The 27,691-nt window shown below is 38.7% G+C and overlaps 1 pseudogene across 1 annotated transcript in view; it reads left to right on the plus strand.

Moving 5' to 3' along the window:
• Nucleotides 1–27,068, plus strand: part of LOC147374460 (protein ILRUN-like) — a 161,969-nt pseudogene extending 134,901 nt beyond the window's left edge. The window contains exons 3-5 of the transcript XR_015162781.1: nucleotides 5,788–5,885; nucleotides 9,875–10,068; nucleotides 13,100–27,068. The product of XR_015162781.1 is annotated as a protein ILRUN-like (transcript). The remainder of the gene's footprint in view (nucleotides 1–5,787; nucleotides 5,886–9,874; nucleotides 10,069–13,099) is intronic.
• The last annotated feature ends 623 nt before the right edge of the window (nucleotides 27,069–27,691 follow it).

Raw genomic sequence — 27,691 nt, forward strand, 5'->3', positions numbered from 1 at the left:
TCATGAATAGAATTGTCTTTCAGACCTCAGGCTATGAAGTAAGATAAAGGAGAGAAAACAATCTGTGAGGGGCTTTTGATCCCAGGGTAGTTACTGACTCATTCTCAGTATGAAGCAGCAAAACCTCTTTGTCAGAGGTTTTTTGCTAGTTTGTTATTTATGAATGAGAAATTTCAACTCCTGTGGTATTGGCCAAAAAAAATCATAAAGAAAGGAAAATTTGGAGAAGAGTGAGGAATATTAGTTGCTGCCTAATCGTTTACGTTAAAGTGAACAAATTTTCTAAAAATGTAAGAAAAAGTAAGGAGTCAAAAATATTAGGGAAAAGAGTAAAAAAGAGAAAAGGATATTTCTGTACACCAAAAGTTCTATTGGGTGTTTGGAAAACACAAGCTTCAGTTATGATTCTATTCAGGTATGGCCATTAGTCCCTAGCCATCCTCCTAGGCACACAGTATAGTAGAGAGGTGATCATGGAAAGTTATGAAGAGTTCAGAGGAGAGTGCCATTGCCTTAAAAATACTATGATAGAAACTGCCTGATGAATCTTTGCTATCTTTTGTTGTTTTTCAGTCGCTCGGTCATGTCCAAATCCTTGAGACCCTGTGGACTGCAGCACGCCAGGCCTCTCTGTCCTTCACCATCTCCTGGAGCTTGCCCAAACTCATGTCCATTGATTTGGTGATGCTATCCAACCATCTCATCCTCTATCACCCTCTTCTCCTTCTGCCTTCAGTCTTTCCCAGCATCAAGGTCTTTTCTAATGAGTCAGTTCTTTGCATCATGTGGCCAAAGTATTGGAGCTTCAGCTTCAGTATCAGTCCTTCCAATGAACACCCAGGACTGATCTCATTTAGGATGGACTGGTTGGATCTCCTTACAGTCCAAGGGACTCTCAAGAGTCTTCTCCAACACCACACTTCAAAAGCATCAATTCTTTGGTTCTCAGCCTACTTTATGGGCCAACTCTCACATCCATACACTACAACTGGAAAAACCATAGCTTTGATTAGACGGACCTTCGTTGGCAAAGTAATGTCTCTGCTTTTTAATATGCTGTCTAGGTTGGTCATAGCTTTTCTTCCAAGGAGCAAGTGTCTTAATTTCATGGCTGCAATCACCATCTGCAGTGATTTTGGAGCCCCCCAAAATAAAGTCTGTCACTGTTTCCATTGTTTCCTCATCTGGTTGTCATGAAGTGATTGGGCCATATGCCATGAACTTTGTTTTTTGAATGTTGAGTTTTAAGCCAACTTTTTCACTCTGCTCTTTCACCTTCATCAAGAGGCTCTTTAGTTCCTCTTCACTTTCTGCCATTAGGGTGGTGTTATGTGCATATCTGAGGTTATTGATATTTCTCCTGGCAGCCTTGATTCCAGCTTGTAATTCATCTAGCCTGGCATTTCTCATGATGTGCCGGGGACCAGCCCCAGCTGATCCAGGGTATTCGAAGGAGAGACGGCCTAGGCGACTATTTATATGCTAATTAGAGATATAGAGAACAATAGAATGAGGATAGCTCAGTAGGAAAATTCAGTGGAGAAAAGAAGCTGAGTAGCTTGGTTTACGCGGGAGACCAATAAAACTTCAAGACAAGAAGTTTGCACCACTTACGTAGGCCGCAGGCGCCCTCTCGAATAGCGGAAGGTGTCTCACCCTAGACTCCTTCTCGAGTGGGTCTTAGAAGCCCAGGCATAATTAGTAAGCGTGGTGGGTTCCGCGCTCCAGATGGAGACTCAGCTGGAAGTTAAAGGGAAGAATGACATGGGGAGACCAAGCGCTGGTGAACAAGGCCCGTAGCTTTATTTTTAACAGGGGCTTTTATACCCTAAGTTACACATAGAGGATAATAGGGGATGCAAAGTCAGCAGTCTTTGATTCTTATCAAAAACCAAGGTTTCTTTCCTGCAAATGTATCGTATACAAATGGTTTAGGTGATTTACATCATCTTCTGGCCAGAAGGCCTACTAACATTTTATGACTCTTGACAAGGACTTATCAACAAAGACTTATTTTCTCTAAGAGTAATTATTTCAAGGTTTGGCACCATCTTCCAAAGATAAAATTGCATTCCTATAGGGCGGATGTGTAATGGGTTTACAACAAAGAAAGAATTTATTACCTTAAGGGTCTAAAGTTACTAACACCAAGGCCACTACTTATTTTTTCTACATACCCACTATTAATTGATACATATTCAAGGATACAATTCAGGGGATGTGAAAACTTGGCAACAAGCATTGACTCATCAATGAAATCCTTTACTAGTTTATTCTGACAGTTTTTAACTCTCTGAGAGGCTCTAAGCTATTTGAATATCTTAAGCTTCCCATGCCTCTCGAGGCTGGGAGACTGTAAACAATCGTATGCATAGCTGCAGGAGTCCGGGTAAACTTGTCAGGCGAGTTAGAGAGCCATCAGAGGGGTTTGGATTTAAACACTCCTAATTGCCCAGGAACTTTATTAATTGGAGCTGTAAGTTAACTCTTTGACAGAGAGAGAGAGAGATGGTGGTAGGGGACAGCCCCCAGTAAAGTCAGAGGTGAGAGCACAAAGCAATAAAGTAGGCAGACTCTGGTTTTTTGGGGGAAAATGCTCGAGAATATCCGGGGGGACTCCTGAGGCTCGATCCCGCCTTTGCGTATGCCGAGCCTCCTTCCTCATGACCTTTGTCATGAGTGGAATGCCTCACCGGCTCCCCGCAATGATGTACTCTGCATTTAATTTGAATAAGCAGGGTGACATTATACAGCCTTAATGTATTCCTTTCCCAGTGTGGAACCAGTTCATTGTTCCATGTCCCTTTCTAACTGTTGTTTCTTGACCTGCATAAAGGTTTTGCAGGAAGCAGGTAAGGTTGTCTGGTATTCCTGTCTCTTTAGGAATTTTCTTCAGTTTGTTGTGATCCACACCATCAAAAACTTTAGTGTAGTCAAGGAAGCAGAAGTAGATGTTTTTGTGGAACTCTCTTGCTTTTTCTATGATCCAACAGATGTTGGCAATTTTATCTCTGGTTCCTCTGACTTCCAAATCCAGCTTGAACATCTGGGATTTCTTGGTTCATGTACTATTGAAGGCTAGCTTGGAGAATTTTGAGCATTACTTTGCTAGCATGTGAAATGAGTGCAGTTGTATGATAATTTGAACATTCTTTGGCATTGCCCTTCTTTGGGACTAAAATGAAACCTGACCTTTTCCAGTCCTGTGGCCACTGTGGAATATTCCAAATTTGCTGGCATACTAAGTGCAGCACTTTCATAGCATCATCTTTTAGGATTTGCAGTAGCTCAGCTGGAATTCCATCATCTTCACTAGCTTTGTTCGTAGGAATGCTTCCTAAGGTCCACTTGACTTAACAGTCCAAGATGTCTGGCTCTACTTGAGTGATCACACCGTTGTAGCTATCTGCTATCTTAGATTCTTTAATTAAATGGTCAGAAGACTATTTCATGGTAGACATAACTGAATAAGACTAAACCATATGAAAGGAGTGATGGTATGAATAGATCAAGTTTATTACAGAAAAGGCTGTTTGACTTTCTTACCTTCTATAAACAATGGAATATTCCTGAAGCCCTTGATATGTTGCTTGTGCAACCAAACTGAGATTAATTTTATGATGACAAGCAACAAGCCAATCACAATGATGTCTCTGTTCCAAATAATTATACATCTTGTGATAAAGGCAGTTCCTTTTGCTTGAGCCCCTTATTTCTACCTCAGCGTCAGAGAGTGGTAGATAAAAAATGACCCTCCACTGACCACATCTGCCATGCATTTGCTTTAATTATGAGAAAAAGGATTGAGCTATTCACAAGAAAAAAGTTGACCAACAGAAAAATAAGAATGTAATGAGAAACAGAACAAGGAGAAGAATGAAGTAGGTTGGCCATGTTGAGTCAGTTCTTCAGGTGACAGAAGAGGAATTAAAGAAGGAATTGGTTTGCTACATTAAAGAAGACTTTTCCATTGCTTGCCTATGGCTGGATATTGTGAAATATTAATTTTTAATGGTCAGTGGTCATCCCAAAGTAAACATTTTTGTTAACAGTTTGATTGAGATTCTTATACCATATAATTCATTCAAACTTGCCTTTGTAATTAATATTGCTCAGTATCAAATTTCAGGGTTTAATGCCTTAATTCTACTCTATTGTACATTGTATTAATAAATTCCCCACCACCCATATTTTAGTTATATAATTTCACATCCCTTTGATTTTAGAATTTTGAAAATATATTTTCGTTAAATAAATCTTTTGTAGATTTACTATATGACAGTTTTATTTTCTCTCTTAATTCATTCTAATAGTCTCTTCCTTTAACTGGATATTTTTAATATACCTACATTTTAATCCTCCCATGAAAATTTCTTTCAGTTATTTTCTAACTTTTCAGCTGTATAATTCACTGTAAGTATCTCTTCCCAGCTTCAAAATGTCTCTTGCAAACTCCAGCCTTTTTTTTTTTTTCAGATTCTTCCATCTTTCTGAAAATAACCAGGAAATTAGCATCTATCTGCCCACAGAAAAACATATATTCTTCTTATGACTGTCTAGCGTTCCATCATTTTAAAGTATAAAGTTATTTTACATTAAACACCATTTACCAATGGTTTCTGTTTTCTTTTTTAATTTTTAATTGCATTTCTTAATCTTTAAAACAAATTCTTTAAAATTTTAATCTGTTGTATCTCAGCATTCACTTTCAGTAAAACAAATAAAAATCTTAGAAGTTAACAAATTTATATCTTAAATGTTGGTTTCATCTGGCTCCCTGATTTTGTTTCCTGCTGCTGCTGCTTCTGCTAAGTCGCTTCAGTCATGTCCGACTCTGTGCGACCCCATAGACGGCAGCCCACCAGGCTCCCCCGTCCCTGGGATTCTCTAGGCAAGAACACTGGAGTGAGTTGCCATTTCCTTCTCCAATGCATGAAAGTGAAAACTGAAAGAGAAGTCGCTCAGTCATGTCTGACTCTTAGCAACCCCATGGACTGCAGCCCACCAGACCCCTCCGTCCATGGGATTTTCCAGGCAAGAGTACTGGAGTGGGGTGTCATTGCCTTCTCCGATTTTGTTTCCTAAGTACTCTTTAAGATACAAACCAACAGAGCTTTCCTTTTTAATGTATATATGGAATAAAGCTTTTCATTAAAGTTTTGAAAATTAAAGAATCCATTGGTAGACAAACCTGAGCTACATTGATGACATTACTGATGATTATATTATTTATATTTTGAAATTTTTTGAAGGCTTCTATTGGTATACCCTCAGAGATCCTGTCTTTCACCATATCCAGACTCAGTCTACTAACAAGCTAAAAGCCCATCAAAGACATAATTTCAGTTACAGGTGTTTTAACTCCAGCATTCCTCTGTTTCACCTTAGGATTTCCATCTCCCTGTTTACCTTGTGTGTGTGTTTTCTCATGCTGCCTGCTTTATCTTTAGCATATTGATCATAGTTGTTTTAAATGCCTGATCTGGCCGTTCCATCACTCCTGCCATGCCTGGTTCTGATGCTTACTGGGTCTTTTCAAATTGTGTTTTTTTGCCTTTGGTGTGCCTTGTAGTTTTTCCCTTGAGAGCCGTACTTAATGTGTCCAGTGAAAGGAATAGCTGAATTAGGGCCTTTAGTAGTGTGGGGATATGGAGGGAGGGGAAGCATTCTGTACTTTTATGATTAAGTCTCAGAGTCTGCAAGTTAGTCACTTAATCTTTTAGTTAACCTGTGCCTCTGAACTGTGAACTTCACAAGCATTTCTCTGTTTTTACTCTCCCCTCTTAGGTGGAGCAGGATAGCTGGAGTGGACTCTATATGGGAATTTCCCTTTTCCTACGTGGAAAGTAAGAGCTGGATGGAGTTGGGTATTTCTTATTCTCCAGGTCAGCTGACTTTGATAATATTCCAAAAGGTTAGGCTCTGGTTAACCAGCTGCCCCTGAGCGCAGGCCTTGAAGCCCTGTGCTGTAGTTAGTATTTTCTTTTCTTCCTTTCTTTTGCCTTTTCTTTTGTTTTAATGTTCTATCTTAGTTTTTATTATTTTGAAAATTCCCAGACATTCAATATAGTAGAAGGAATAGTATAATGAGCTCTAATTTGTACTGAGTAATCATCATTAATAATTAGCAATATTTGCCAATTTCAAAATGATTCCTTTTCTCTCCCCCTACTGGAAACACAAAGAGTTTCTCCATATACTATGGGAACCTTGCCAAGTTCCTGGGGGTACATTTTGTGGGGAACTTCCCATGACTGGCTCTATCTGGAATTTTTGACGCTCAGAGCCGTCTGCACAGCTCTCTTCATCTCCAGCAGTACGTCAGTTACAGTTCAGGGTTTCCTATCCTGGCCCTCCCTGGTGTTTTCTGCTAGTCTCTGCTCTGGAAAGACATGACTCCCTGTATTCACCAGTCTCTCTTCAGTCTTGGGGGTAGCAGTTTGTTTGCCCAGTGTCTTCTCCTCTCGTACAGATCCAAAAACGGTCATTGAATTTTCAGTGTTAATTTTTTTGTTTTGTCATTTGGACAGAGTGAGGTCTTCGAAACTCCTTACTTTCAGAACTAGAACATTTTTAAATTAATAGACTGTTTTGGAATACTTTGGGATTTACAGAAAAATTAAACAGAAACTAGAGGATTCCTATATACCTTTTTCCCCTCCCTATAGTTTCCCCCATTATTCACATCTTGCTTTCATTTGATGCACTTGTTAAAATTGATGAGTCATTATTGACATGATAGTATTTCCCAAGGTACAAAGTTTACATTAGGGTTCACTCTGTGTGTTATAGTTCTGTAAGCTTGGATAAATGTGTATTATGTATATACCATTACAGTATTATATAGAATAGTTTCACTGCCTTAAAATTCTCTGTGTTCCACTTATTCATCTCTCATGCCCTGCCCACCTTCTGGTCCCCAGCAACCACTGATATTTTTACTGTATTCATAGATTTGTCTTTTCCAGAATGTCATTTACTTGGAATCATACAGTACGCTATCTTTTCAGATGGGCTTCTTTCACTTAGTATTAAGCTGGTAGAATTCACCAGTGAAATCCTCTGAAACTGGGTCTTTTTGTTTTGAAAGGTTATTATTAGTTATTTTAATAGCTGAAGACCTACTCAGGTTATCTTTATCTCCTTTTGTGTGTTTCTTTAGATTATGCCTTTCATAGAATGCTTTATTTCATCTAAATTATCAAATTTGTGAACAAAATAATATTCCCTTATTAACCTTTTTTTTTGTTGTTGTTGTTGGCAAAGTGTTGTCTCTGCTTTTTATTTATTTTTTTATATTTTATTTTATTTTTAAACTTTACATAATTGTATTAGTTTTGCCAAATATCAAAATGAATCCGCCAGAGGTATACATGTGTTCCCCATCCTGAACCCTCCTCCCTCCTCCCTCCCCATACCATCCCTCTGGGTCGTCCCAGTGCACTAGCCCCAATGGCCATGAGCTCAGTAGAGCTCAGGTCACTCTCTAACTACTGATACTTGTAATTTGTGTCTTCTCTTATAATCTTTTTTTCCTTCGGTGGACTGACTAGAGGCTTATAAATTTTATTGTTACAAGGGACTGGAAAAGTTGTGATTCATGTTTTGCTTTGGCAAAATAAAACTATCAGCTGAGTTAAAATAGATACAGAAAATATACCTAGTGAATTTACTTTTGGAGAAGAAGTTTTGAGACAGAATGTTGCTACAGCAAGTCATTTATTTTTTCATATTATTGATGACTACAAGAAGTTTAATTCAGAAAGTCATGTAGCTGTTTGTAATCAGGGTATAACTGATAGAAAAACAGATATTCTAGAACTTTCACCATGGAGTGTTGTGACTCTTTCTTTTATACAAACAGATAAGGTTGAAAAGTGAAATGAGTAACATTTTTGCCACTTAAGTTATCTTCTTGGAACAAAGAAAACATTAAAGGAGGCATGGTTATAAAATTCATTGTAAAGATAACCTAAATGGGTTGATGTACTTCCCAGAGAGTATTTTCATTTGGACATCCCAATTCAAGTATTCTATAAACCGAAAAACCCAGGAGAACCAGAAAAATTGAACCAGTTTGTCTGAGGTACAATCATCTTGCCGACATCACATAAGAAGTTAAAAATAAATGTTATTTTTGTAAGTCACTGAGATTTTGAGGTTAGTTTTGCAAAAGAAAATAAGTTGTGTAGTCTAGGATAAGAGAAAGGGAAGCATTAGAACTATTATCTCTGATATTTTATGTATGTTTTTTGTAGTTCTTATTATTCAAGAAATGCTTTAATGCTCGTGGCATCTGGTCCTTATAAAAAGTGTTGAATTAGACCAAATGTAATATTTTGTCCTCAGAGTTTAAAAGTCTAGAAAATTGAGCTTTGTCGAAATAATTGTACCTTGGAAAGACAATATTACTCCTAGTATATTTCATCATACTGTCATTCAGTTGCTCAGTCATCTGGCTCTTTACAGCCACATGGACTGCAGCATGCCAGGCTTCCCTGTTCTTCACTATCTCTCAGAGTTTCCTCAAACTCATGTCCATTGAATCAGTGATGTCATTCAGCCATCTCTATCATCCCTTTCTCTTTGTGCCTTCAATCTTTCCCAGTATCAGGGTCTTTTCCATGAGTCAGCTCTTCTCATCAGGTGGCCAAAGTACTGGAGCTTCAGTTTCACCATCAGTCCTTCCAATGAATATTCAGGGTTGATTTCTTTTAGGTTTGACTGGTTTGATCTCCTTGCAGTCCAAGGGATACTCAAGAATCTTCTCCAACACCACAAATTGAAATTCTTCAGCACTCAGCCTTATTTATAATACAACTCTCACATCCATACATGACTACTGGAAAAACCATAGTTTTGACTAAAGGGACCTTTGTTGCCAAAGTGATGTCTCTGCTTTTTAGTATACTGTCTAGGATTGTCACAGCATTTCTTCCAAGGAACAAGCATCTTTTAATTTCATGGCTGCAGTCACATCCACAGTGATTATGGAGTGCAAGAAAATAGTCTGTCACTGTTTCCAATTTTTTCCCCATCTATTTGCTATGAAGTTATGGGACCATATGCCATGAATTTAGTTTTTTGAATATTGAGTTTTAAGCCAGTTTTCACTCTCTTCTTTTCATCAAGAGACTCTTTCATTCCTCTTCATTTTCAGCCATTAGTAAGTACCATCTGCATATCTGAGGTTGTCAGCAATCTTGATTCCACCTTGTGCTTCACCTAGCCTGGCATTTTGCATGATGTACTCTGCATATGAGTTGAATAAGCAGGGTGACAATATACAGCCTCTACATACTCCTTTCCTAATTTTGAATCAGTCTGTTGTACTATGTCTGGTTCTAACTGTTGCTTCGTGACCTGCATACAGGTTTCTTAGGAGTCAGGTAAGGTACTCTGGTATTCCCATCTCTTTAAGAATTTTCCACTGTTTGTTGTGATCCACATGGTCAAACTACTGTATAATTGCACTCATCTCACACACTAGCAAAATAATGCTCAAAATTCTCCAAGCCAGTCTTCAACAGTACGTGAACTGTGAAATTCCAGATGTTCAAGCTGGATTTTAAAAAGGCAGAAGAACCAGAGATCAAATTGCCAACATCCGCTGGATCATCGAAAAAGCAAGAGAGTTCCAGAAAAACATCTATTTCTGCTTTATTGACTATGCCAAAGCCTTTGACTATATGGATCACAACAAACTGGCAAATTCTTCAAGAGATGGGAATACCAGACCACCTGACCTGCCTCCTGAGAAATCTATATCCAGGTCAAGGAGCAACAGTTAGAACTGGACATGGAACAACAGACTGGTTCCAAATCAGGAAAATTGGTTCCAAATTGTCACCCTGCTTATTTAACTTATATGCAGGGTACATCATGCGAAATGCCAGGCTGGACGAAGCACAAGCTGGAATCAGCATTTCTGGGAGAAATAGCAATAACCTGAGATATGCAGATGATACTACCCTTCTGGCAGAAAGCGAAGAAGAACTAAAGAGCCTCTTGACAAAAATGAAAGAGGAGAGTGAAAAAGTTGGCTTAAAGCTCAGCATTTACTTGAAGGTAAATGTCCAGAGCTGCCCCATTGCTATTTAAATCCATTTACAAATCAGTGTACCGTGGCTCCACCGTAAGACATGGTGGTCTGTCTGTCACTCTATATTCAAGAACATAGTGAGTATGGTTGGGTCCTCAGAGAGTTGACTAAATGCAATCTCAGGAGTGTTCATGCATTCACTAGCAGTATTAGACATCTGTATAGATATTCAAGTCAATAACTGTATTTGAAATTGTGTTTATATAAACATTTTCACATTAAAGGTTAATATTATTATTTGAGCTATTAAAATTATATACAACTCTGCAGATCAAATTTTTTCTTGGCTGCTACAGAGTTCTTCAGGGTTTTTCTAAACCACTATGATCTCTAAATCCTCCTCACATGGCTTTTGCTGTTTGGTTCATATCTTTATATTAGATTCTTAAAAAAAAAAAAAAAAACCTTGTTCTTTTGTACCTTGGATTCAGGAATGACTAATTTCCCCTTACATTTTATTTTAACTAAATTCAAAACTCCTATATTTAGCTAGGAACTGTGTTTGACTCTGATGACTAGGCCGATTTGGCCATTATAAGAATTTCCCTTGGAAGTGGAGAAAGGAATAAGAGAACAGTTGTGAAAACAATTATTTATTGTAGTAATGGTTTAGCAGAGTTTGATAATGTTTGATTTATGTGGAAAAGGACAGTGCTACTAATTCTATGTAAGAAAGTATTCAATATTTATATTTATGTGCTACCAATAACCTTCTGATTGTCCCATAGAGTTGTAATCTATAAATCTGTATAACACTTTCTTTCACTGCAAGTTAAATTGTTTCCTTATTTTCTTTCTTCAAGCATTCAACAATTTTAGCTGTATCATTTGATATCTTAAGCAATTTTACTAAGAAGAGTATAGTATATATTATTTAGCAAGTGGGTTAATGGCTATTATAATCATTTTCATTTGAGGCCAGAAGTCTGAAATTATTAACTTCATCTGTTGTTAACGTTCTGAGTTATAGATAAATTAGGAAGCACCACAAAAATTATTGCCAAAGGTTTTATTTACATATGTGTATAGAGATGTGTATGGTATGTGTGTGTGTGTGCAGGAGAAAATGAGAATAAGAACCTTAAATTATTTTTTCTTACTTTTTTCTTTGTTTTTGTTAATCTTATTAATATCCTTCTTAAAAATCAACTTGGTTCCTATTTTTTGGATTTTTTTGAGCTGTTCAGTTCAGTTCAGTCGCACAATTGTGTCCGACTCTTTGCAACCCCATGAACCGGAGCACGCAAGGCCTCCCTGTCCTTCACCAGCTCCTGGAGTTCACCCAAACCCATGTCCATTGAGTCAGTGATGCCATCCAGCCATCGCATCCTCTGTCGTCCCCTTCTCCTCCTGCCCTCAATCTTTCCAAGCTTCAGGGTCTTTTCAGATGAGTCACCTCTGCATCAGGTGGCCAAAGTATTGGAGTTTCAGCTTCAACATCAGTCCTTCCAATGAACACCCAGGACTGATCTCCTTTAGGATGGACTGGTTGGATCTCCTTGCAGTCCAGGGGACTCTCAAGAGTCTTCTCCAACACCACAATTCATAAGCATCAATTCTTCAGCACTCAGCTTTCTTCACAGTCCAACTCTCACATCCATACATGACCACTGGAAAAACCGTAGCCTTGACTAGATGGACTTTTGTTGACAAAGTGATGTCTCTGCTTTTGAATATGCTATCTAGGTTGGTCATAACTTTCCTTCCATGGAGTAAGTGTCTATTAATTTCATGGCTGCAATCACCATCTGCAGTGATTTTGGAGCCCAGAAAAATAAAGTCTGACACTGTTTCCACTGTTTCCCCATCTATTTGCCATGAAGTGATGGGACTGGATGCCATGATCTTTGTTTTCTGAATGTTGAGTTTAAGCCAACTTTTTCACTCTCCTCTTTCACTTTCCTCAAGAGGCCCTTTAGTTCTTCTTCACTTTCTGCCATAAGGGTGGTATTATCTGCATATCTGAGGTTATTGATATTTTGAGCTGTAATATATGCATATTTGAGTTGCACAGATTTTAGATGTACCGATTGGTTAGTTTTGACAATGGATTTACTCAGTGAGATTCACATAACTTTAAAAACATAGAACATTGTCATTACTCAAGAAAGATTCCTCATGCCCTTTTCCAGTTTATTCTTCCCTGCTCTAAAAGCTAGCATTGTAGGTTATTTTTATTTATTGCCTTTTCTAGAACTTCATATGAAGGGAATCATAGGGTGTATACTGTTTTGTAATTGAATTTTTCTCAACTTAATTTGTTTTATATTTATTCATGTATTTGCATGTATCATTAGTTGGCAATTTTTAATCTTTTTTTTTATTTTATTTTTAAAATTTTATTTATTTTAATTGGAGGCTAATTACTTTACAATATTATACTGCCTTTTTGCCATACATTGACATGAATCAGCTGTGGGTTTATATGTGTTACCCATCCTGAACCCCCCTCCCACTGCCCTCCCCATCCCATCCCTCTGGGTCATCCCAGTGCACCAGCTCTGAGCACCCTGTTTCATGCATTGAACCTGGACTGGTGATCTGTTTCACATATGATAATATACATGTTTCAATGCTATTCTCTCAGATCATCCCATCTTCACCTTCTCCCACAGAGTTCAAAAGACTGTTCTATACATCTGTGTCTCTCTTGCTGTCTTGCATATAGGGTTATTATTATCTTTCTAAATTTTTAAATTATACAATGATCAAAAACTTTTTCCATTGTCCTATTGATGGACGCTTGGACTGTATCCAGTTCTTACTATCATGAACTAACTTTGTTTAAATACTGCTACACAGGCTTTTTGAAGACATGTATTTTCATATTACTGGAGTAAAATTGGAGTAATACGTAAAGGTTCTTACCATATTTTAAGATACTGCCTAACAGTTTTCCAAAGTGCTTGCAAATTTTACATTCCCCCAAACCATGTATAAGACCAATTTCTCCACATTCTATGTAACATTTGATGGTGTTAATCTTTTTCTTCTTAGCCACTATAGTGATTTGTTGCTGCTGCTGCTAAGTCACTTCAGTCGTGTCCGACCCTGTGTGACCCCATAGACGGCAGCCCACCAGGCTCCCATCTCTGGGATTCTCCAGGCAAGAACATTGGAGTGGGTTGCCATTTCCTTCTCCAATGCATGAAAGTGGAAAGTGAAAGTGAAGTCGCTCAGTCGCGTCTGACTCTTAGCGACCCCATGGACTATAGCCTACCAGGCTCCTCCGTCCATGGGATTTTCCAGGCAAGAGTACTGGAGTGGGGTGCCATTGCCTTTTTGCATTTCCCAAGTGATTAATAGTGTTGAGCAAGTTTTATGCTTATTGATTATATATATGTTTATTCATGAAACTTCTGTTTAAGGCTTTACCCATGTTATATTAGATTGTTTATTTTTATTATTGAATTTGAAGAGTTATATACTCTAGAATCAAGTTCCTATTTAATATGTATATTATAGGTATTTTCTTGGTAGTCTGAATTGCTTAAATATTTAATGATGGATTTTGATCAGAAATTTTTAATTTTGATAAAGTAAAATTTATCAGTATCTTCTGAAACTTTTTTTCTCATGTGGCATTTTTATGGAAACTTTATCCCAAATTTACAAAGCTACTTTCTGTCTTTTTTATAGAAGTTTTCAAGTTATAGTTTTATATTTAGCACTGATTCATTTCCAATTAACTTTTATGTATGGTATACAATAGAGGTCAAAGCTTTTTATCACATTTTTAATTTTTAAAACTAGGTAAATATATAATTGTCTCAGTACCATTTATCAAGGGATTATTTTTTCCTTAGTGAATTTCTTTGGCAATCTCATTGAAAATTAACTGTTTATGTGTTGGTATATGGCTTCACACTTGTTTTATATTAAGCTATGTGTTTATTCTTTTCTAAAACCATACTATCTTTATTATGATATCTATAATCATGTATGGAAGCCAGATCCTTTTAGGTCTCAGTTTTGTCCTTATTTTCAAGATCACTTGATTCTTGTAGGTCATTTGGATTTTAAATAAAATTCTACCATCATATTGTCAAAATCTATTCCAAGACCTATTAATAGATTTTTTAATTGATCAAGTATTGACAAGCAGTACTCCAAAGTCAAATTTGACCACGGTTTTTATAATTAAACTTTTATCAAAAAAAGACTGTGCTCATTCACATACACATTCCATGTTTCTGTGCTAACACATGCTATGGTATGTTGAATAATTGTGACAGAGATCATATGGCTTATAGAGGTTAAAATATTTGTTATTCCTCTTCAGAATAAAAGAATTGTTGATTCTCATTCTACATTAATCTGAAAAGAATATATATGTTAAATTTTGAGTTTTCAAGTCCAAGAATATTTTATTTTTTATTTACACAGATACCCTAACTTTTTCTTTGAATGACTTTTGTTAAATTTAACCATAAATGTATATATAATTTGTTTTTTATATTATAGCATTATATGAGTGTTAAATTTCATTTTCCAGACATTCATATTTAGAAGTTCAAGTTAATTTTATATTTTGACTGTGTATCTGTGATATTACTAAATTCACATATTAGAGCTGGTTTTCTTTTTTTGTCTGTGGCCTTTTTTTATATAGGCTTCTTAACATTTCTGAGTACATAATTTAAGTCATCTAAAAATAAAGGCACTTTTACTTCTTTCCTTTCAATCTATGCATCTTTTACTTATTTTTTCACGATGTCAGTATTTATAAATTTTTTAATTGGTGGAAAATTGCTTTGCAATGTTATGTTGGTTTCTGCCATACCGAAGTGTTGAATCAGTCATAATTATATACATATATACTCTCTCTCAGGTGCCGTCCTCCCCGTCCCCAATTCTACCCCAGTGGGTCATCACAGAGCACCGGGCTGGGCTCCCTGTGTTATATAGCAACTTCCCACTATCTCACACACGATAATGCACGTATCTCCATGCTGCTTTCTCAGTTCATCCTACCCTTTTCTTCCCTTGCTGTATCCACAGTCCATTCTCTGCTACTTTTATCAGTATCATTTTTTCTAGATTCCATATGTATGTGTTAATGTGAAATTCTTGTTTTTCTCTTTCTGACTTATTTCAGTCTATAGGGGAGACTCTACGTTAATTACAACTGACTCAAGTTCATTCCTTTTTATGGCTGAGTAATATTTCATTATACATATGTACCACATTTCTTTATCCATTCATTTATCATTCATCCTAGATGAACATCTAGGTTGCAGCCAAGTCCTGGCTATTGTAAATATTGCAGCAGTGAATATTGGGATACATGTGTATTTTACAATTGTGGTTTTCTCAGGTGTATGCCTAGTAGTGGGATTGTTGGATAATATGGTTGATTTTTACCTAGTTTTGTAAGGAATCTCCATACTATTTTCCATATTGGTTGTATCAGTTTACATTTCCACTATCAGTGCAGGAGGGTTCGCTTTTCTTCACATCCTCTCCAGCTTTTATTGTTTGTAAGTTTTTTGATGATGGCTATTCTGACTGGTATGAAGTGATCCCTCATTGTAGTTTCCATTTGCATTTCTCTAATTGTGACTGATGTTGAGCACCTTTCTGCGTGTTAATTGGCTATCTGTTATGTCTTCTTCGGAGAAATGTCTATTTAGGCCTTCTGCCCATTTTTTGGTTGGATTATTTTTTATATTAAGCTATATGAGCTGTTGATATATTTTGGAAATTAATCCCTTCAAAGTCACATTGTTTGCAAGTATTTTCTTCCATTCTGAGGGTTGTCTTTTCATCTAGTTTATAGATTCCTTTTCTGTGCAAAAGGTTTTAAGTTTTATTTGGCCCCATTTATTTTTATTTCCATTAATCTCAGAGGTGGCTCAAAGAGAATCTTTCTGCCATTTATGTCAAACAGTGTACAGTGTATGTTTTCTTCTAAAAACTTTATAGTTTCTGGCCTTACATTTACGTCTTTAATCCCTTTTGAGTTTATTTTTGCGTATGGGTTTAGGAAGTATTGTAATCTCACTCTTCTACATATAGCTGTCCGGTTTTTCTAGCACCACTTACTGAAGAGGATGTCTTTTCTCCATTGTATATTTTTGCCTCCTTTGTTGAAGATGAGGTGCCCCTAGGTGTGTGGGTTTATCTCTGGGCTTTCTATCTTGTTCCATTGGTCTGTGGACAGTACTATACTGTCTTAATGATTGTGGCTTTGTAGTATAGTCTGAAGTCAGGGAGTTTGATTTCCTCCAGCTCCGTTCTCTTTCTCAGGATTACTTGAGCTATTTGGGATATTTTGTGTTTCCATACAAATTGTGATTTTTGCTCTGTTTCTGTGAAAAGTGCCACTGGTAATTTAATAAAGATTACATTGAATCTGTAGATTGCCTTGAGTTGTATAGACATTTTGACAATACTGATTCTTCTAGCTCTGGGAATTGGTGACAGACAAGGAAGCCTGGCATGCTGCAGTCCATGGGGTCACAAAGAGTCGGATATCACTGAGTGACTAAACTGAACTGATCCAAGAACATGGTATATATCTCTCCATCTGTTTGTGTTGTCTTTGATTTCATCAGTGTCTTATAGTTTCCTGAATTCAGAAAACTTTTGTTTCTTGAGGTAGGTTTATTCCTAGATATTTTATTATTTCGTTGCAATGATGAATGGGATTATTTCCTTAATTTTTCTAATTTTCCATTGTTACTATATAGGAATGCAAGAGATTTCTGCATATTTTATATCCTGTGACTTTGCTAAATATATTGATATGCTCTAGTAGATTTTGGGTGGCATTTTTAGGGTATTCTATGTATAATATATGTCATCTGCAAACAGTGAGAGTTTTACTTCTTCGTTTACAATCTGGATTTCTTTTCTTTTTCTGCTCTGTTTGTCATGGCTAGGACTTCCAGATCTGTATTGAATAATAGTGGTGAGAGTGGGCACCCTTGTCTTGTTCCTAATCTTAGAAGAAATGCTTTCATTTTTTCACCATTGAGAATAAGGTTTGCTGAGGGTTTGTCTTATATGGTTTTTATTATGTTGAGGTATGTTCCTTCTGTGCTGATTTTCTGGAGAGATTTTTTTTTTGTATATATGTACTGTAAATGGGTGTTGAATTTTGTTGAAAGCTTTCTCTACAAATGTTGAATGATCATACAGATTTTACCTTTTGATTTGTTAATATGGTGTATCTCATTGATTGATTTGCTTATTTAGAAGAATCTTGGCATCCCTAGGATAAACCCCACTTAATCATGGTGTGTCATTCTTTTAATGTGTTGTTCGGTTCTGTTTGCTAGAATTAAGGATTTTAGCATTTATGTTCATCAGTGATATTGGCCTACGCTTTTCTTTGTGTGTGTGTGTGTGGTGTCTTTGTCTGGATTTGGTATCAGGGTGATGGTGGCCTCATAGACTGAGTTTGGGGGTTTTCCTCCTCCTGCAATGTTTTGAAACAGTTTGAGTAGGATGGGTGTTAGCTCTTCTCTAAATGTTTGATGCTATTTGCCTGTGAAGCCCTCTAATCCTGGGTCTTTGTGGAAGATTTTGTTCACAGTTTCAATTTCAGTGCTTGTGATTTATCTCTTTCTAATTCTTCCTGGTTCGGTCTTGAAAAGTTGTGCTTTTCTAGGAATTTGTCCATTCCTTCCAGGTTGTCCATTTTATGGGCATATATAGTTACTCATAGTAGTCTCTTGTGATGATTTGTATTTCTGTGTTGTCTGATGTAACTTCTCCTTTTTCATTTCTAATTTTATTGATTTGAGTCTTCTTTCTTCTTGATCAGTCTGGCTAATGGCTTGTCAATTTTGTGTATCTTCTCAAAGAACCAGCTTTTATTTATTTATTTATTTGATCTTTGCTATTGTCTCCTTCATTTCATTTCTGTTCTGATCTTTAGGATTTCTTTCCTTCTACTAACTTTGGAGCTTTTTGTTCTTCTTTTCCTAATAGCTTTAGGTATGAGATTAGGTTCTTTATTTGACATTTTTCCAGTTTGTTTGCTTTTTGAGCTAGACTGTACTGCTATAAACTTCCCTCTTAGCACTGCTTTTACTGCATCCTGCAGGTTTTGAATTGTCATGTTTTCATTATCATGTTTCTAGGTATTTTTTTTTACTTCCTCTTTGAATTCAGTCCTGAATATTCATTGGAAGGACTCATGTTGAAGCTGAAACTCCAGTACTTTGGCCATCTGATGCAAAAAACCAACTCACTGGAAAAGACCCTGATGCTGGGAAAGGTTGAAGGTGGGAGGAGAAGGGGATGACAGAGGATGAGATGGTTGGATGGCATCACCGACATGATGGACATGAGTTTGAGTAGGCTCTGGGAGTTGGTGATGGACAGGGAGGGCTGGCATGCTGCAGCTCATGAGGTCGCAGAGTTGGACACAACTGAGCTACTGAACTGAACTGGGCTTGGTTGCTTCAGCAACCTCTGGGCTGTTTAGAAGCATATTGTTTAGCCTCCATGTGTTTGTGTTTTTTACAGTTTTATTTTTCCTGTAATTGATATCAAATCCTACAGCCTTGAGGTCAGAAAAAAAAATGATTGATAAAACTACAGTTTCCTTAAGTTTACCAAGGCTTAATTTGTGACCCAAGATGTGATCTACACTGAAGAATGTTCCATGTGTACTTGAGAAAAAAATGTCTTTTGCTGTTTTTGGATGTAATGTCCTATAGTTATCATTAGGTCTGTTTTGTCCATTTAAGACTTGTGTTTACTTATTTTCTCTCCAGATGATCTGTCCATTGGTGTGAGTGGAGTGTTAAAGTTTCCCACTATTATTGTGTTACTGTTGACTTCTCCTATGGTTGTTAGCATTTGCTTTGAGGTGCTCTTATGTAGGGTACATATATATTTATAATTGTTAAATCTTCTTGGATTGATCCCTTGATCATTATGTGTTCTTCTTTGTATCTTGTAATGGTTTTTATTTTAAAGTCTGTGTTATCTGATATGTGTATTGCTACTTTTGCTTTAATTTCCATTTGCAAGGAATGTCTTTTTCCAGCCCCTCACTTTCAGTCTGTATGTGTCCCTTGGCCTGAGATGTGTCTCTTATAAACAGCATACACAGGGTCTGGTTTTTGTATCCATTCAGCGAGCCTGTGTCTTTTGGTTGAAATATTTAATCCATTTACACTTAAGGTAATTATTGACAGGTATGATCTTATTCCCATTTACTTTGTTGATTTGGGTTTTTGTTGGTCTGTTCTTTCTTTTGTGTTTCCTATCTAGAGAAATTCCTTTAGCTTTTGTTTTATAACTGGTTGGATGGTGCTGAATTCTCTTAACTTCGGCTTATCTGTAAAGCTTTTGATTTCTCTTTCGAATCTGAATGACATTTTTTCGGGTAGAGTAATCTTTTATTTTTTTAGTCTTTTAAATTAATTAATTTATTTTAATTGGAGGCTAATTACTTTACAGTATTGTAGTGGTTTGTGCCATACATTGACATGAATCAGCCATGGGTGTACATGTGTTCCCCATCCTGAACCCCCCTCCCACCTACCTCCCCATCCCATCCCTCAGGGTTATCCCAGCGCACCAGCCCTGAGCACCCTGTCTCATGCATCGAACCTGGACTGGTGATCTGTTTCACATATGATAATATACATGTTTCAATGCTATTCCCTCAAATCATCCCACACTTGCCTTCTCCCACAGAGTCCAAAAGTCTGTTTTTTACATCTGTGTCTCTTTTGCTGTCTCACATATAGGGTCATTGTTACCATTTTTCTAAATTCCATATATATGTGTTAGTATACTGTATTGGTGGTGTTCTTTCTGACTTACTTCACTCTGTATAATAGGCTCCAGTTTCATCCACCTCATTAGAACTGATTCAAAAGCATTTTTAATGGCCGAGTAATATTCCATTGTGTATAGGTACCACAGCTTTCTTATCCATTCATCTGCTGATGGACATCTAGGTTGCTTCCATATCCTGGCTATTGTAAACAGTGGTGCGTTGAGCATTGGGGTACACGTGTCTCTTTCAATTCTGGTTTCCTCGGTGTGTATGCCCAGCAGTGGGATTGCTGGGTCATATGGCAGTTCTAGTTCCAGTTTTTTAAGGAATCTCCACGCTGCTCTCCATAGTGGCTGTACTAGTTTGCATTCCCTCCAACAGTGTAAGAGGGTTCCCTTTTCTCTGCACCCTCTCCAGCATTTATTGTTTGTAGACTTTTTGATAGCAGCCATTCTGACCGGCATGAGATGGTTGTAGGTTTTTCCCTTCATCACTTTAAGTATATCCTGCCACTCCCTTATGGCCTGCAGAGTTTCTGCTGAAAGACCAGCTGTTAACCTTATGGGGATTTCCTTGTATATTATTTGTTTCTTTTTCCCTTGCTGCTGTTAATATTTTTTTTCTTTGTGTTTATTTTTGTTAGTTTGATTAATATGTGTCTTGGCATGATTCTCTTTGGTTTTATCTTGTATGGGACTGTCTGGGCTTCCTGAATTTGGGTGGCTATTTTCTTTCCAATGTTAGGGGTGTTTTCAACTATAATCTCGTCAAATATTTTCTCATGCTCTTTCTTTTTTTCTTCTTCCCCTGGGACCACTATAATTTGCATGTTGGTGTGTTTAATGTTTGTTCCAGAGGCCTCTGAGACTGCCCTCATTTCTTTCCATTCTTTTTTCTTTAATCTGCCCTGCTTCAGGTTATTTCTACCATTTTATCTTCCAGCTCACTTATCCATTCTTCTGCCTCAGTTATTCTGCTATTGGTTCCCTCGTGTGTATTTTTTATTTCAGATATTATTTTGTTCATTATTGATTGTTCTTTATTTCTTCTAGGTCCTTGTTAAATACTTCTTGTATTTTCTGAATCCATGCTTCCATTCTGTGACTTCCATATCTGTGACTCCATTTTATTTCTGAGGTTTTGGATCATCTTTTCTTTTTTTTGTATCATCTTTATCAGCATCACTCTGAATTCTTTTTCAGGTAGACTGCCTGTTTCCTCATTTATTTGGTCTGGAGGATTTTTCCCAAACGCTTTCATCTGCTGCATGTCTCTCTGTCTTTTCATTCTGTTTGATTTACTGTGGTTGGGTCTCTTTTCCACAGACTGCAAGGCTGTAGCTCCTCTTACAGAATCTGCCCCCGGGGGTGAGGCTGGCCCACTGCCTTGTGATGGTTTCCTGGTCTGGAGGGAGAGGTGTCTATATTCTGATGGGTGGAGCTGGATGTTGTCTCTATAAAAGGCAGTGTTGTGTCCATTGGTGTGTTATGGGGTATCTGTGGGCTTTGGATGACTTTGGGCAGGGTTGTGTTCCTGTTTTGATAGTTGTTTGGGATGTGGTGTCTGGCACTGTAACTTGACCTCTGAGTGGGACCAGGTCTTAGTGTTGAGATGGAGAGCTCTTGTTCATTAATATTTGATGGAGTTGAGAATTCTCTGGTGATCCCTTTTCCTGGACTCAGGTCTCCCACCTCAGAGGTTGAGGCCTGATGCCTTGCTGAAGCACCAAGACTTCACAAGCCACACAGAGCAGAAGGGAAAAGTAAAATAAGAAATATAAACAAACAAACAAAAAATAACAGAAAAGCCCCAAGACAAAAAAGCAGCATGAATCAGACAGGAATGCATAAAGAAGCTCAGAGACTCACACTCATAAAAAGAAAAAACAAAGAAAGAATGAATAAAGAGAGAAAACAAAAAAAGAGAGCAGGAAAGCAATAAACAAACCCATAAATGAAAACAAACACTAAAAACTAGAGTAGCAAAAAGACAGAAACATGAAGGAAAATGCAGTATAGTGAAAAGGTACTATAGAAATAGGAAAAAAGAAAATGAGTTTAAAAATAAAATAAAAGCATTAAAAAAGGGAAAAGCAAAAATTAAAAAGGATTACTAAAAAAGGAATAGGAATAGAACAAAACAAACAAAAAATATAGAGAGGAGTAGTAGTAAGAAAAATACTATCCTCTGACATATCCTTACCATGTAGTGAGCTCCAGTCAATCTGCCTACTCAAAAAGTCCTCCACTCTTTCTAGAAAGGTCTCTGGACCTACTGTGGGCACTGTGGGGTTAGCTGCGACTCCAATCTGACCTTACTCTAGCTTGCACTTGCTTCTAAAGTCCACAATTGGCCCCAAAGTCCACAGTATCTAGCTAATTGTGAGGATTCAATCTCACGTACCTGCTGCTGCAGAGGTGCATCCCCTCCCTCTTCTTTGGTCCCAGTCCCTAGTGTTTGTCTTTGGTTTTGGCCCCACCTCTGCTTGTAGGCTGCCCTCCAACTTCTGTTCCCTGCCCAAACAAGAGGGAGCGAAGGCTGAGGGTTATTAGGGCTAACTTGCTCAGTTGGGCTGGGGAGAGGGAGAGGTACGGCACCCACAATTAGCTTGTGTGGGGAGCGCCTGCAGTGGTGAGGACCTTTTAGAGACCTGTTGGAAGTTGCTACAGTCTGTGGTGGGTTATGCACTCTCCCAGAGAAATTGCCCCTATGTCACGGGTCTCTTGGAAGAGCCAAGCTGCATAGGCTCCCAGAAAGTTTTGGGTAGTGACCTGTACCTGTTCACCGCTTGCCCACGGCTGCTGCAGCCAGCTTCTGGAATTTCAGACCCCAGCCTTGTCTCGCCCGCCACCTCTGGCACTTGTGCCAGCCTTAGTGGCGACAGGTGTATGGCCGTGTCCAACCCTGCGTTCACAGACAGCAGCTGGCTAGTCCCAGCTATGGCAGTCATGAAGGTGGAGTCCTGTGCTCTGAGAACACATAGAGTTAGAGGTCCACAGAGTTAAGGTCTCTTGCCTCTCTGGTAGGCCTAGGCTTTTCCTTGGACTCCCTTGGCTGTGTTGTACTAACTTCCTCAGAGTATCTTCAAGGCCGTCAACCCCAGTCCTCTCCCTGGAGTCTGAACCCCAAGCATTAGCACCCACGTCTACTCCCTGAGGTGGGTGTGCAAACAGCTTCTTTGCTGGGGAACGCTTATAGGCAGCAATCACCGTGGTGAGTTCTCTCTGTTTTGCCGCCTTAGCACCCGTTGCTGTGTTCCCCTCTGAGGTTATGTCCCTGCACCCTTGAGAGTGTACAGAAACTTTTCCTCCTTCACAGCTCCCTCCCTAAGGTGCAGGACCCATCCAATTTCATTGGTCTCTTTTTTTTTCTTAGGTTTCCCTACCACTTTGTGTGAGGGTTAACTTGCCTTTTCGTAAGTCTGAGGTTTTCTGCCAGCATTCGGTAGGTGCTTTATAGGAGTTATTCCACAGGCTGTGATTTTGATGTATCTTTGGAAAGAAAGATGATCTCTACATTTTACTCTGCCACCATCTTCCACCAGGCTCTCATCTTTTATATATTATTCTTGCTTGATTGTACTCACTATGACCTTCAGTACAGTATTGAATTATGCTGATAAGACTTGAATGCCTTGTCTTCCTCCTGATCATAGGGGAATATGGTCCATATTTTACCATTAAATATGATAGTAGGACTTATTGGGAGAAGGCAATGGCATCCCACTCCAGTACTCTTCCCTGGAGAATCCCATGGATGGAGGGGCCTGGTGGCCTGCAGTCCATGGGGTTGCTAAGAGACACGACTGAGCGACTTCACTTTCACTTTTCACTTTCCTGCATTGGAGAAGGAAATAGCAACCCACTCCAGTGTTCTTGCCTGGAGAATCCCAGGGGCGGGGGAGCCTGGTTGGTTGACGTCTATGGGGTCACAGAGTCGGACACGACTGAAGTGACTTAGAAGCAGCAGTAGGACTTATTTAGTTTTGTTATTTAGCCTTAATTTATCAGGCTGAAAATAAAACACAGCTATTCCTACTTAGAAGTTTTATCATGAATGGATGTTGAATTTTATCAAATGTGTTTTCTTCGTCTTTTACAGTTATCATATAATTTTCCTCCATGTTAGTTTTCATCTAGCTTCTTGCTGTCAAAGTTCATATCATTCATTTTGTGTCTTTTTCTTTCTCTATATTGCATATAATAATATAAATCTAAGTACTAATCAGCTATAATCAAATTTTAACAAGTTGTGTTTTCATCACACAATTTATTGTGTTTTTTTTTGAGATATTTTCTTGATGCATGATCTACTAGATGTGTGCTGTATAATCTTCAAGCATATGTAGATTCTCTGGATATATTATACTTCAGTTCAGTCGCTCAGTTGTGTCCAACTCCTTGTAACCCCATGAATTGCAGCACCCCAGGCCTCCTTGTCCATTATCAACTCTGGGAGTTTACTTAAACTCATGTCCATCAAGTCAAGTCCATCAAGATGGCCATCCAGCCATCTTATCCTCTGTCATCCCCTTCTCCCCCTGCCCTCAATCCCTCCCAGCATCAGGGTCTTTTCCAATGAGTCAACTCTTTCCATGAGGTGGCCAAAGTATTAGAGTTTCAGCTTCAGCATCGGTCCTTCCAAAGAACACCCAGGACTGATCTCCTTTAGGATGGACTGGTTGGAACTCCTTGCAGTCTGAGGGACTCTCAAGAGTCTTCTCCAACACCACAGTTCACAAACAACAATTCTTCAGCCGTCAGCTTTCTTTATAGTCCAGCTCTCACATCCATACATGACCACTGGAAAAATCATAGCCTTGACTAGACGGACTTTTGTTGGCAAAGTAATGTCTCTGCTTTTTAATATGCTGTCTAGGTTGGTCATAACTTTCCTTCCAAGGAGTAAGCGTCTTTTAATTTCATGGCTGCAGTCACCATCTGCGCTGATTTTTGGATTCCGAAAAAATAAAGTCTGACACCATTTGCACTGTTTCCCCATCTACTTGCCATGAAGTGATGGGACCAGATGCCATGATCTTCGTTTTCTGAATGTTGAGCTTTAAGCCAACTTTTTTGCTCTCCTCTTTCACTTTCATCAAGAGGCTTTTTAGTTCCTCTTCACTTTCTCCCGTAAGGGTGGTGTCATCTGCATATCTGAGGTTATTTATATTTCTCCCGGCAATCTTGATTCCAGCTTGTGCTTCTTCCAGCCCAGCGTTTCTCATGATGTACTCTGCATATAAGTTAAATAAACAGGGTGACAATATACAGCCTTGATGTACTTCTTTTCCTATTTGGAACCAGTCTGTTGTTCCATGTCCACTTCTAACTGTTGCTTCCTGACCTGCATATAGGTTTCTCATGAGGCAGGTCAGGTGGTCTGGTATTCTCATCTCTTTCAGAATTTTCCACAGTTTATTGTGATCCACACAGTCAAAGGCTTTGGCATAGTCAATAAACCAGAAATAGATGTTTTTTTCTGGAACTCTCTTGCGTTCTCGATGATCCAGCGAATGTTGGCAATTTGATTTCTGGTTCCTCTGCCTTTTCTAAAACCAGCTTGAACATCTGGAAGTTCACGGTTCACATATTGCTGAAGCCTGGCTTATAGAATTTTGAGCATTACTTTACTGGCGTGTGAGATGAGTGCAATTGTGCAGTAGTCTGAGCATTCTTTGGCATTGCCTTTCTTTGGGATTGGAATGAAAATTGACCTTTTCCAGTACTGTGGCCACTGCCGAGTTTTCCAAATTTGCTGGCATATTGAGTGCAGCACTTTGCAGCATCTTCTTTCAGTTAATGATTTATAGTTTAATACCATCATAGTTCGAAATTATACTCTGTACAATGTCTATCCTAAAAAAAATTTTGTGACTTGTGTTATGGGCCAGCATATGCTTTATGTCATTGAGTGTTTCATTATGTTTGAGGAGAGTTATGGTTTTGCCAGTATTGGGTGCGTCATTATAAATTAAGTCAAATTCTTTGGCAGAGTTGGTCAAATCTTCTATACATTGAATAGTTTTTTGCCTTATTTCTCTATCAACTATTGAAAGAGGGATACTAAAGAGTACCACTATTAATTTATGAAAAGATTTTTTGAAAAGGGATCGTTAGATTTAGCATATATTTGCTTTTCCAGGCATTATCCATGACATTCATCAGAATCAGTTTTCTATATGGATTATTTATGTTCAGTCTAAAAAAATCATTTTTAACATTATGTTCTTGCATTCTTAATGTAATATTTGATTGAATGTCAGAAAGATTGAATAAAGGAAAATACAGTTGTTATAAATGTCAGTATTTCCATAAAAACTCAGACCATTTCATTTGCCAAGGCATAGGGTAAGATTGAGGGGTAAAGGACTGTTACTGAAATCGCAAGTCCATGTGCCCTATGCACATGCGGCCCTTCGGTACTAAACATTAGAGTTTGGAACAGAGAAAGATTTATTGTTCTGAAGAGACTGGAATGGATTAAGTTTGGAACAGATTCATACAAAGAGGTTCATGCTCTAAGAACCCCAAAGTTACTAAAAGCTTTTAGCAAGTCCATTTAAAAGCAAAACGTGAAGGATAGGCGTGGTTGTTGCAGACTTCTCGGTGTCAGATCCTTTGTTCTTGAGGTCTGGTCATGGTCAGGTAATAATATTCCTATAAACCTCTACCAGATGAATGTTATTCTCTGTCCTGACAAGAAAGGAGGAAGTCCCAAGGCCCAACACCCTCCAAGATCCAAGTCCTGGCTAAGAGGAGGCAGATCTCACCTGGCAGCTCCTTCAGGGCCAGGTTCCCATATCCTGCCTAGCTGTCATCCTTGAAGGAGTCAGGCATCCAACCCAACTGGCCCTCGGTCTCCTCGTGGCGCCTAGATGGGGAGACTAGATTTCATGGGCTGTGACCGAGACAGATGGCCATTGCTATTAGGTTGCAGAGACAGGGATGGGGAGAGGTTCACTGCTCCTCAAGGCCTGGGCCACAGCTAATGGAGGGTCTTAGTGAGGGCTCTGGAGCCCTGCAGGACTTAGTCCCAGTCTGTTCCCTGGGCCCTCCAGCTCACTTGCTGGCCCAAGGCTGGGCAAAAACTGGAGGGCCTCCAGGAGAAGGCCTGAATCTGCCTCTTACCTCACTTTCCACTGATGACCACCACGCCACTGACCTTGACTGAATCACTTCCCCAGGGTCCCTCACTGACAGTTACCAGGGGACAGGGCCCACTGCTGTGCTGACCAATAGCTGAGCAGAACAACTAACAATCATTCACTGACAGTTAGTTCCTTGTGGGCAGGGCCCACTGGGGCACTGACCAATGGCTGAGAAAGACCTGTTGCCTAGTAACAGGATGCAGAGTAATGGCTGTCTGCTCAGGGCTGTGCTCATCCTGCTCTGTTACAGGACCACTGCCTGATGCTGTGTGAGACTCATATAACCTGATTATTGTTTAGTTGGTAAGTCATGTCTGACTCTTTGTGACCCCTTGAACCGTAGCCTGCCAGGCTCCTCTGTCCAGGGGAATAACTGGAGTGGGTTGCCATTTCCTTATCCAGGGGATCTTCCCAACCCAGGGATTGAACCCACATCTCTTGCTTTGGCAGGGAAGGGTTCTTTACCACTGAGCCACCAGGGTAGCCCTCATATAACCTGGTAGCTTTCTCTTTTCTTCCCCCATGTACCCTCCAGTATCTTCAGGCCCCCTATTGCCCCTTGGCAGCAAGTGACTCACTTCTGTTTCAACTCTAGGCTAGTCAGTCATCTCCTTGTTAAATCTGCAGTTGTTTTCTTCTTACCAGCATCCAGGGCTGTTTCTTCCTCCTCTCACTACTCTGTTAAAGATTAAAT

Source organism: Bos grunniens, chromosome 4, assembly GCF_055505025.1.
Source record: "Bos grunniens cultivar Pamir isolate PY7600 chromosome 4, Bosgru_T2T1.0, whole genome shotgun sequence".
NCBI lineage: Eukaryota > Metazoa > Chordata > Mammalia > Artiodactyla > Bovidae > Bos > Bos grunniens.